Source organism: Rhyacophila brunnea, unplaced genomic scaffold, assembly GCF_057557595.1.
Source record: "Rhyacophila brunnea isolate RB1 unplaced genomic scaffold, BYU_Rbru_1.0 scaffold_23, whole genome shotgun sequence".
Taxonomy (NCBI): domain Eukaryota; kingdom Metazoa; phylum Arthropoda; class Insecta; order Trichoptera; family Rhyacophilidae; genus Rhyacophila; species Rhyacophila brunnea.
Window position 1 is genome coordinate 13,550,540 of NW_028232893.1, and position 13,286 is coordinate 13,563,825.

Sequence of the window (13,286 nt, forward strand, 5' to 3'; positions counted from 1 at the left end):
TATTGAAATCAAAGTTTAAAATTTCCACTAAACTACTTCTATTTTCACTATCAAATAACAAATCAAACTTGTTCCCATGATGAGAAGGACCGGACAGCTAGTGTATTATTAAAATCGTACCAAATCTGAATGATTTCGTATATTATGTTGATACTACGAAAATATATAATAAAACACATATTATTATATTATTGTAAAACAAATTCAACGAGGATTCAAATCAATGCTTATCAGCTCGGAGTAAGGACAGATTTTTACACAATGCACAACAGCGGCCACTTGAGAATATCAAGATACGTCTGTTATATTTACCATAACTACTTAACTACTTAAGCCAAACTAGTAATTATTTTTGTATACTTCACATATAATACGTTTCTTGTGATACGAGAATGCAACAGCTGGATTTAGGGATGGGTAAAATGGAGAATATCGGACCTACGTGGTTAATGAAACCATTTAGAAAAAGTTTCGTACGAAAGATACTTCAAATCGTACTTTTGTGTTTCAAGCAAGTGGTTGGACATGTTGAGATATTCAATTTTAATATATAGGTACTGATGTTGTAATGTCTTTTTGACATTTTGATAGGCCATTTTCAAACACTTTATATTCATCATGCAAAATATGTAAGTATATGCGTTTTCTGTTAATTGCTACTCCCTAATACTATAAATTATATAGCATAGTATTATTTCAATGAATTGTTTCGGAAGTTATCAAAATGATACAATCATAATTAGTCGACATTGACACATTGTGTATATATAGTACCTAATACCATTGATAATAAATTATTTTATCAAGAAATATTAGATATAAATAGGTATAACACAGTTGCAGTGCCTACCATTTCTTAACAAGTTGACCTTCCCTAATAGCTCATTGCTTTATCCAATCTGGGAGTTCACACATGAAACTATAATTTGATGTTATAGTAATATGGTAGAAAAAACAAAAAAAACTTAACCTGCGCGCTTGTTAACTGATCTACGTATTTTCTTAAAATCCGACATCACTTCAGTTTTGACGATTATGGATTATAGCTTAAAATTGTTGATTTGTTTTGTATTTAGTGAGTAGGTATATTTCGTGTTATTTCACATTAGCTGGTTCCATTGTTTACGGGAAATGACGATTTAACGGGCTTACATATTGAATGTATTAATAGTATGTAAGATATTCATTACGGGTTTTCACAAACACTTCAGATAATCAAAATTTCTTTTTTACTTGATCCTTTACTAATAGGTAAGAAGGTTTTCACATTCTTTTATTATATTAAATTACTATATAAACGAAAATTAGCTTTTTTCGATGTCAATGTGCATTTACGATCGGTGAGTGCGCATAGTGCACGAAGAAGGCATACGCCGGGTCGTAAATAATGACTTAAATAGAATACCTAGTACAAAACATAAATCAATTAGAATTTATTGATTAATGTTTTTGCCACTCGTACCCGTTAGATATAGGGACCATTATACCACGTTTTCCTCTAGAAGGTATATAAGGTACTTTTAAACACTTTTGAACTGTTTTTTTGTCCACAAAATCACTTTATATTGAGACGTCACACAACTATCACAACTTACGATGGTTATTGTACATTTTGCATTTTTGTTTATTGTTTTTAAATCTTAGTTGATATTATTCTTTTGACTTATTAACTTAAAAATAACAATAATGGATGAAATATAATATTCCTAAAAATTATAATATGGCACATACAATATATAATTGTCAAGCCTCGATAGCGAAGGCTGCGTGACTATCAAATGCACTATGTAAACCTGCTATTAATATTGTTTTAAAAGCACATTGCATTGTTATTTTTTTAAGATTATCCTTTTGAGATACCCGGGGTTCCAGCGGCTAGCTCAGGTGTCCATCGAACCCCGGATTCACAAAAAAAAAGAAATTAAAACGGTTGGAGTATAAATAAAACTCGGTCTTTCGTGTTCGTGACATGGTCTTATATTTTATTATGATTTTTAGTTTCACAAATTTATATCTGGTCATATTTGATCATATATCCTCAGACCCACGCCATCTAGTAAAAGGGACTAGTGATTGGCCAAATCTGATCGCATGATCTTTGATTCGGCGAATCACGAGCCTGACCCTGGCGCCGGCGCGCGAGGATTTCACGCACAATGCGCGGCAAAATTTATTATATTTGAATACTTATATTTAGTCTTAAAATTATCTGTTTCATCCATCATCATTTATACTTTTTAAATCAAATTAAATTTATCTTAATTACACCTCCGCCCAGTATATGATTTTCACACACCGGACGAAGGCCTTTACTTATGAATAAAAAAATACTTACGTGGTTGAGCAAGGAAACAGATTAGATGTTTTACGAAGCTGTTTCTAGAGGTCAGGGTTACGTTTCGACTTGATAGCTACTAAATGATTATTTTACACCGGGAGAAGCCCGCCTGTAACAGGGGTGTATCACTTTGCTTTGTAATTTTATTCTTGTAAATCCACAGTAAACATAAATTTATATACAATATTGGTATATACTACAGCTGATGATGATACATACTATCGTATGGAAAATAACTCGTTTTTAAGTAGTGGACTTTTTGTATTCATCATGCGATTGAAAACAATAAAACCACATTCAAAATTTGTCATTGGTAGGGAACCTTTTTTAATATCTGAGGTAGGTGAATTTTAAACACAGAAAATTTTTCAGTGATGAATTTGCGCTATTTCATAATGTATATAAATCAGTCATTTAATAAATAAGGACAAATATCACCAACAAGTTAGTTCAAGTAAACAACGACTCCCACGTTATCTATACTTAATTAATTGACTTTTTATGCAATAATATGTACCTACCTATATTTTATAATGTTATTCAATTGAAAATGTCCATTAGGATAAAATCGGTTAAATATCAAAATTATGAAATAAATGTGGAAAAAGTACGAAAGTACATATAAAGTGTTTTAATGAAATATGTATCTAGGTACCAGTCGTTTTATGTGATGAATAGTTCTTTACACTTTATAATATGTAAGTATTTAAATCAAATACATAATATAATCATATATCAGATAATTGCTTTTTAATTACAACATTTAAATATAAAAATATAATGCTAATTTTGTCGAATGGCCACCTAATCAGCGCGCCTTTAGCGTACAATGTATTAAATGGGACGGCAGGACTTTTTTAACGTTACACACCTACAAACTTACCTGTAGAATGAACAAAAATGGAACTACGAACTACCATAGGACGCCATTTTGAAAATTTCATTCGAATGTCAGATTTTGTCCAGTTACGAATCTTGATTGGGTAGTTTTCGACAATGGCTCCATTTTTTTTGTAGTACTTATTCCACTTTTAATCAATAAATTAGGACCGGTTTCGTCCGCCTCAGAGGGACATTTTCAACTGAATCTTCCCTTGTTCAGTTGAAAATGTCCCTCTGATGCGAACGAAACCGGTCCTAATTTATTGATTAAAAGTGGAATAAGTACTACAAAAAAATGCGTTTTATTAAATTAAACAACAATAAATATTAACGTAATAAAATGACTAAGTGAAAATCTGAAGCAATATTATATTGCAAAACCTTTAGAAGAATGCAATTACGGCTTACGCAATACATAATATTATAATAGTAGGTTCAAACGAATATTTTCAGGGATGTTTCGCATCTACAGATGTACGCCACTGGTATTTTGAAAATGAAATTTCTTACGATCGATTTGATGAAATTCTTCAATGTCAATAGTTTATAATCAAATAGACCAGTTTGGGCAGAGCATCCTCAAAATACTTAAATATCTAAAGAAATAAACAAGTAGGTATGTGACTTTTTTATCGATATGTAGGTACAGTATTGTTGCTTGGTAATACTAATAGGTATCAATATGATACACTTAGAACATAAAACGGGTCAGCGGACAAAATCTTTCAATATTTGTATTTATATTAGTGGTAGTGAGATCCCCGGGGTTCCAGCGGCTAGCTCAGCTGTCCATCGAACCCCGGATTCACAAAAAAAAAAGTACGATATATTTGAGGGTGGAATTAAATAAAACCACGTCTGTCTCGTGTAACTTGGTATTAGCTTATATTTTACACTTTCTTTACATGTTTAGGTTTTTACAATTAGTTACGCAGGTCCTTATATGTCGGAAAGGGGACGCTTACTCCTTCTTTTTTTTCCTTCGCGTACCCACGCCATTCCACAAAAAAGGACTCTCGTGATTGGCCAAATTTTGTCGCATGATTTTTAATTTGACGAATCACGAGGACCACCTCGGCGCAGGCGCGCAGATATTTCGACGTAGCCGGCAAGTGCGGCAAAATTTATTATTTTTGAATCCTTATATTTAGTCTTAAAATTATCTCTTTCATCCATCATCATTTTTACTTTTTAAATTAAATTAAATTTATCTTAATTACACCTCCGCCCAATATGCGATTTTCACACACCGGACGAAGGCCTTTACTTATGATTAAAAAATACTTACGTGGTTGAGCAAGGAATCAAATTAGATGTTTTATGAAGCCGTTTCTAGAGGTCAGGGTTACGTTTCGACTTATAGCTACTAAATGATTATTTTACACCGGGAGAAGCCCGCCTGTAACAGGGGTGTATCAATTCGCCCCATCTGGATTAAAGTCGAAAGGTACGCCCTGATCTCATCGGCCACCCATCCAATTCCTTGTTCATCCGTTAAGTACATGGCATGATTAACAGTTTATAAAAGAATTCAACTATAATCTAACTATTCTAACATAAAACTCTATACAACTAACTTTACGTATTGTTTCTATATTTATTTTAATTACTATTTTCCTGCTCAAAGCAATGCTCCTGAATAAGTCAGAGTTTGATTTATTTTCCTTTCTTATTATCATTTGTCATAATTTATTATTATTTGATTTTTCTCCTGTAATGTCGTGCGTTTATTTTGTTTTCATAATGTTTTTGTTATTCTTCTCGTTCTTTTGTATTCCTAGGGGCTATATTCGTAGACGTTTGGCCCTCGTTTGGAATTATTATTTCGTGTTACGTTTTTCTTCTTCTGGTGCAATAGGAGCGTACCTCGTTTGGCGTTGTCTGCCTTTGCAACCAGGGCGTGGTAGTGGCGTTACTATTGAGCCAGGCTCGTTCCGAGCAGCGGATATCTTTCTGTGGAAAGTTTTCCACTGATCTGCTGGTCTCTGGAGTATCACCTCATAGATGGACAGGTACTGTGTCTCCATCTGTTCCTATTACTGCGGGCAAGGCATCGTATAGCGGTACAACGGCCAGGCTCGTTGACGGCGGCACGGCTTTCTCACAGGTACTAGGATGGATTTTCACAATAAGTATCCTTTTCCCTTTCTTTTTTTTTATAGATGGTTACACTTCGGAGGCACCTCTTGTTGTTTCACGATATATTTCAGGCGTCACGTCCCTAGTCTCTCCATGAACCTGCGCGAGAAAGGAGAGTGCGCACTCTCCACACCATCAAGCTTTGGTATCATGAATTTTCGGCTACGCTGCCTTTGGATGCGCTTACTTCGAGAGGTGGCTCCCTTTGTGCTTCCAAATTGTCTTCATATGTATTTATTCTTTTTCTTTCTTTAGTAATTTATTCGTTCATTAGACTTCCTGTACTTTAAATTTATTCGAATTTACTTTATTAATTACTCCTACCCCATACATTAAATAGCTACTAATTTTATATAAAATCTTCCCATTGTACTTATGGCACTTACCATCACATTTAATATTTTACCCTAATACCCATAAATATTTTGCAACATTGTATTGACTGTATAAATCACATTGATATTAAAAATTGAAATATTCCACCCTCTCATTATATTTATTTCTGAATCAGTACACTTAAAACTGTGTAATTAACTTTATTTTTAGTGAAACCCATTTTATTTAAAAAAAAAATTGTTGTTTCGTTTTACGCGCCGGACATCCTATTCCAAAGGCGCGCCGCGCCGATTTGCGGTGCCTCTCACGTTTTATTATTATTATTTTTTTTCTTCATTATTGAGAAATTTACGGCTTATTGACTCATTTTTTTTTTATCACAAGCATACAATCTCTACTTTCATCCTCTTATACCTAATTTTAACTTATTAAAATTTAACATAACAACTATATTATTATACACTTCGTCGAGTGATGCCGTATTATTCCCGTTCCGTTTTCGCTGTGTTAAATTTACGATTGGTAATTTGTAAAGAAATAATAGTGACGGTCGTATACTATTTTCTTCGTTTCTCTTTGGATTCAAATTATTAACACGGCGTAACTTTGAAACAGGTTTCGCGCTACTGTAGAATATCCTTTCTTTCCCGTTTATAAAATTGTTTGCGATTTTCAATGTTAATGTTTTCGACTTCATTCATATTTACTTTATTTGAACGGAAAGAATTGGCGTCACTTTGCGAAGCGTTATTTTTAAAACTATAATGTACATTTTTCTTACTAACGAACTTAAGATTATAGGGCTCAGAAAGTGGGTCCTTAATTAACTTTTTATCCGTAATTAGAAGAATTTCCGGATATTTACGATTATTATCTTCACTTTTAACTACACTGTTTACACTGACACTTCCAACAGCAACTCGGCGTTCACCCTTGACTCGAGGGTTGGCGACTGGTCCTGCTTCATCTCCTCGTGGTCGAGCCTGCGCCCGCACAGCTTCGATTCATCTCAGCTTGCGCGCCTTTCCAGCCCTCTTGTGAGGCTCCCTGGCCTCGCGTTTCATTTTTCTCTCCTCACCGAACATCCCGTGGTCGACTAGGGTACACGACATGTTAGTGATACCCTAGGAAAATCGGCATTTTGCTCGCCGTTTTTCGTCGTGAGTGGGCCGTGGCCTCTACGAGCCCTCCTCGCTGGATACCGTCGATGATGTGTCTGGTCTCCATAGGTGGGATTTGTACAGCCATTCGTCGTACTGGAGACGCGCTGGTGCTACGGTTTCCAGCACGACGCTAGGCGCGGTTAGCTCCGTATGTGGACTGTCTTCGAACACCAGAGGAGGGCTCTCCCGGTTTGATGTTGGAGACAGCACTTCTTCTTTGATAATGGTCACGTCGGAGTCCACTTATAGGTTAACCATTTCTTGGTTGTTCCGGCTCCTGGATCATAAACTTTTATTTAGCGTTCGCGGGCGTAAATTTTATTTCGCGGGTTCGAAAGAATCCATGCGATTCTTCGAGCCCCACGTTGGGCGCCATTGAGATCCCCGGGGTTCCAGCGGCTAGCTCAGCTGTCCATCGAACCCCGGATTCACAAAAAAAAAAGTACGATATATTTGAGGGTGGAATTAAATAAAACCACGTATGTCTCGTGTAACTTGGTATTAGCTTATATTTTACACTTTCTTTACATGTTTAGGTTTTTACAATTAGTTACGCAGGTCCGTATATGTCGGAAAGGGGACGCTTACTCCTTCTTTTTTTTCCTTCGCGTACCCACGCCATTCCACAAAAAAGGACTCTCGTGATTGGCCAAATTTTGTCGCATGATTTTTAATTTGACGAATCACGAGGACCACCTCGGCGCAGGCGCGCAGATATTTCGACGTAGCCGGCAAGTGCGGCAAAATTTATTATTTTTGAATCCTTATATTTAGTCTTAAATATATCTCTTTCATCCATCATCATTTTTACTTTTTAAATTAAATTAAATTTATCTTAATTACACCTCCGCCCAATATGCGATTTTCACACACCGGACGAAGGCCTTTACTTATGATTAAAAAATACTTACGTGGTTGAGCAAGGAATCAGATTAGATGTTTTATGAAGCCGTTTCTAGAGGTCAGGGTTACGTTTCGACTTATAGCTACTAAATGATTATTTTACACCGGGAGAAGCCCGCCTGTAACAGGGGTGTATCAGTAGGTACGCAAAAGCTATTCGATATTTAATTATGAAAAAACATATTCTACACGCATTTTATAAAAATGGTTTACCATTACTTACCTGCAATAAAACAAACCATCAATTTTGTAATGCAACCTTTTTAATTACAGTTTGCGAATTTGAATTCGCCTGACGTGGCCCGCACGTCGCGTTAGCTATTGGCAAGACGATTATTTTAATTACAATAATTACCATCGCACCTGAGCTGCCAGAAAAAACAACTGACTAATTGTAGAAATCCATACTAAGAATCATTTGGGAAAAAGTCTCCTTAGGATATTGGATTCGTCCACCATTTTAATGTGTTTTTTTATGGGTTGACGGTTAAAGACTTGAAAGATCCGGTCTTTAATTATTATCCTAAGAGATTTTGGAAAATACACCAACAGCTCATTTAAGCGCTACCGAATTATCTACCGATTGAATTGACCAAATTTGAGAAATATCCGATGATTTTCCAGAAACGTGACGTTTATAACCGATATTTTCTCATATAGCGTATACAATTCGCCATACTTCTTTTAACGCACAACAGAATGACGTCTTCGTCGCTTAAGACCTTCTAATCCTTTATTTGACCAACGAATTCGATTATTTTTATTCAAATATCGTAATGTAGGCATTGGCGCACTTTTTTCCGATGAAAAAACCATAATCCTGGTACAATTCACTACGTATAATATCTTTTGACAGGAGCGTGCGCCACTGTCCGCCATTTCGTAGATAACATGATATTCCAAATTTGATTTTTTTAAATACTTCTTTGTGGCTGTTACGCACTATTTTTTTTATTGAATAATTACCTAGGCTACTAATTTCCATAGATCGCAATATAGTCATATTAAACTAACAAAGTTGCCATTGCAAACAATGAAAGAAATTAATACGAATTGTTATAGTTATCAAAATGAGTCATATTGTATAATATCTACCTATTTTTATCGTCCCTATCATCATCAATCTTGACCTATCCACTGCTGGATGAAGGCCTCCTCAGCCTTATTCGACTCCTTACTTACACATGAATTGTTATATTTATCAAAATCAGTGATATTATATTATTATCTACCTATCTATATATAATGCCATTATTATCACGAGCCTCAATAAGTCCACTGCTGGATGAAGGCCTCTCTACGTTGATTGTATTATTGACAGTATTGAATTTCTAATGTTATTTATCTACATATTTATATCGTCATCATAATCATCATCATCATCAACCAGGATCAATCCACTGCTGGATGAAGAGTTCCGCAACCTGATTCTACTACTATTGGTTTAACGAATTTGTGATATTATACATATTTCTATCCATCTTATCATCATCGACATGAACCAATCCACTGCTGGATAATGGCCTCCCTAGCCCGAATCTACTTCTTTCTGTCATATGAATTGCTGTATTTATCAAAATCGGTGATACTATATTTATATACATATTCATATTGTCATCATCATCATCATCAACCAGGATCAATCCTCTGCTTAATAAAGACCTCCAAAGACTGATTCTACTCCTTTTTGTCATATGAATTTCTGTATTTATCAAAATCGGTTATATTATATTTATCTACATATTCATATCGTCGTCATCATCATCATTACATCGACCTGAACCAATACACTGCTTAATAAAGACCTCCCTAGCCTGATTTTACTCCGTTATGTCATATGAATCCCTGTATTTATATAAATCGGTGATATTATATATTTTATCTGCATATTCATGTCATCATCATCATCATCATCATCAACCAGGATTAATCCACTGCTTATTAAAGACCTCCCTAGCCTGATTCTACTCCTTTCTGTCATATGAATTGCTGTATTTATCAAAATCGGTGATATTATATTTATCTACATATTCATATCGTGATCATCATCATTATCATCATCATCATCATCGACCTGAACCAATCCACTGCTTAATAAAAACCTCGCTAGCCTGATTCTACTCCTTTCTGTCATATGAATTTCTGTATTTATCAAAATCGGTGATATTATATTTATTTACATATTCATATCGTCATAATCATCATCATCGACCTGAACCAATCCACTGCTTAATAAAGACCTCCTTAGTCTGATTCTACTCCTTTCTGTGATATGAATTTCTGTATTTATCAAAATCGGTGATATTACATTTATCTACATATTCATATCGTCATCATCATCAACCAGGATCAATCCACTGCTGGATGAAGGGTTCCGCAACCTGATTCTACTACTATATTATACCTATTTCTATCGTCCTTATCATCATTGACCTGAACCCATCTACTGCTGGATAATGGCCTCCCAAGCCTGATTCTACTCCTTTCTGTCATTTGAATTGCTGTATTTATCAAAATCGGTGATATTATATTATATATATTTATATTTCCATTATCATTATGAGCCTGAATCAATCCACCGGTGGATGAAGGCCTCTCTAAGTTGTTTGAATTTCTGTCAGTCATATGAATTGCTATATTTATCAAAATTGCTGATATTATATTTACCCATTCATAATATCGTCATTATCATCATCAACCAAGATTAATCCACTGCTGGATGAAGGTTATCCCAACCTAATTCTATTCTTCTTGGTCATATAAACTGCAATATTTTTTTAAATTTGTGATTTTATATACCTACCCATTTATATCGTCATCAACCTGTATCAATCCACTGCTGAATGAAGGCCTCTTTAAGCTGATTCCACATCTTTAGGTCTTATAAATTCCTATTTTTATCAGATTTAATATGTATTGCTTCATTATTTATCAAAATTTGTCTCGATATGAATGTCCCGCACCGGGAAATTATATTGTTTAAGGTTAATTTTTAAATCAAAATATGATTTTTAAAATATTATTCTATGATTTCTATTCTATTATTATATAGCCAGCGCCTTACGCACGGCACCACGAAAGCCGTTGTTTTTCAAATCCCCTCGCTTACCATCACTGTGTCCAAAATGTATCCCTCACGATCAACGGGGTGAGGTACCTTACCTGTATTGTTAATGTTTTGTGTCTACTGTATTGAAATAAACTGTTATAATTGTGAAAATATATTATAATATTATTTAATTCTGATAATATAAGAAGATTGGTGTGTAAAAATAAAATTCCATTGTGAAAAAGCAGAGCATGGTGCAGTATTTGGTTACTTGGTGCATTCAACCAATGTAATACTGTCATCTTCTATACTATTTTTTTTTCCTTTATGGTTTTGTATACTTTGAAAAAGATGGTAATATGACAGTGACAGGCATGGCCCGCACAACTTGAACCAGGCTAGGATCTTTGACTGGTCCCCTGCCTATCTTTAAGGTTAAAGGCAGTGTTACACACATGTTTTCTAATTGTGTTTCCGGTCAAATTAAGGGTACTTATGTAGTGATTAACGATTTTTTTTCTATTTCTAATACATCTACTTCAATCATGGAGTTGTCGAGTTTCGAAATACAATCATCAAAATTTATATCGCACAATCATTATAATTTTAAATGTTAATGGTCATGAAGTGTCGCAAGCGGTTTTTTTTCTATTGAAGTTAGGCTTACCATACGTCTAGGTTTTACACATTGGTCCCGGCTTCCCGGCCAGTTGGCATTTTGTCCCGGCTGTTCCGCATATGAATGATTGTCAATAATAAATTATCATGATTGGGCGTTACGGTAGTAGCGTGTATGTGATGAGACATGGTGTGAAAAACTCCCACCTCCGCACCCATTATGTATATGCAGCCACGTCATAGGCGGCCGGCTAACATAACCCTTACGTGTGCCAGATCAAAGAATATAAGCCCTCATTTTGTCCCGAGCAGAGCCGCACGGGACTGGTGATGCAACCTTGCACCGAAGTGCGCATGCATGATGTTAATTTATATGGCAACTATCGGAGTGACTTTAATTTGAAGAGTCGCAAGGGGAGTCGAGAGTGTCCCGCTCCCCGTACGCTCTGGCGAATTAAGTAATGGCCGCAAAATTGACCTCGGTTGCTACCATGTCCGCGTGTCCTATTGGGCCCGAATGGGGTCGGACCCGGGCAAACAACTCCGCTCGTTCGGGGCCCATAAGTGGACAGTCCCACAGGACCTGCTCTGCGTCCTGCTGGTCGTGTCCACATGAGCAACCCGACCCATGTCTTGCCAAACCAAACCCCTGCAGTTTGGCCGCAAAGTTTCCATGGCCAGTCATGAATTGACTAGTCCAGTGGGTCGGCACCAGTCTCCTCGTCATCTGTCTCACCGAGACATCTGGAAAGTATAGAAAAGTCTGGCGGCCCTTAGGGGAGGCCACCCATCTCGCCTGCCATGCCGCATATGCGGTCTTGTAAACCAGCTCAGATACAGTCTTTCTGTAGCTCATGCCCTCCACTCTCGATGGCGGTGTCAGAGGGACACCGGCGAGAGTTTTATTGATCCTCCTCATAAGGAGAGTGATCGATCCTCTAATTTGAGCGTGCAAGTCGAGGGGAAAGACCCCCGCAAGGACCGCCAGGGCATCCGAAGATGTGGTCCTATAGGCCTTAGTAAGGCCAATCAGAGCAGCCCTCTGTCCGCTAAGCAGAGCCCTCTTTACAATTGTCATAGCTTTGGTGTGCCACACGCTGGAGGCATAGCCAGCGATGCCCATGAATGTGATGAGATAGCGGGGAGGGTGCGAATAAAGATCATTCCAGCTAGAAGTACGATAGGTACAATAAATAAATAAAATAATTTTAATTTCTTCTGCAGCAGACCTTCTGCATTCTTTTTTTGTTCATACATTTAATAGGTATTTTTTGGTTTACAATTACAATTTTTGGTGGTTAAATTTGTTTGTTTGCCCTATACCTTGTTCCTGTCCCGGTTTAGAAATTCATAATTATGGCAAGCCTAATTAAAGCAAATGTGTGATGTGTCTTTATCTCACTTATCTGGTCAACCCGCCATGCCGGGCCCCCAGGCTTGAGCCCTTTGTGGGGGCCACGGTGCCAGGTCAGGAGAATATGGTGGATGTGCCTTGAGTTACCACGTAAACTGCCTTAATGTTTGGTGGGTCTTTTGTGCTGTTCTGGCATTATGGTGATGAAAAATGGTACCTCTTCTGTTAGCCAGGGTTGGCCTTTTATTTCAATTGATTGGTTTAGCTAGTCCATGACCATATATTCCTCACCTGGCACCATCAGATTACCATTTTTTCATAGTCTACTGAATCATATTAATGGGAAACGGTTTAATACAGAAGATGGTGTCCGAAGGAAGCTTGATTTATTATTTAACTCAAAACTGAAAGATTTCTATGGCCAAGGAATTGAAAACTATAAAGCAATATGGAAAGAAATTTTAAATAATACATGAAAATCTTGGATTAAATTTGAGGAAAAAA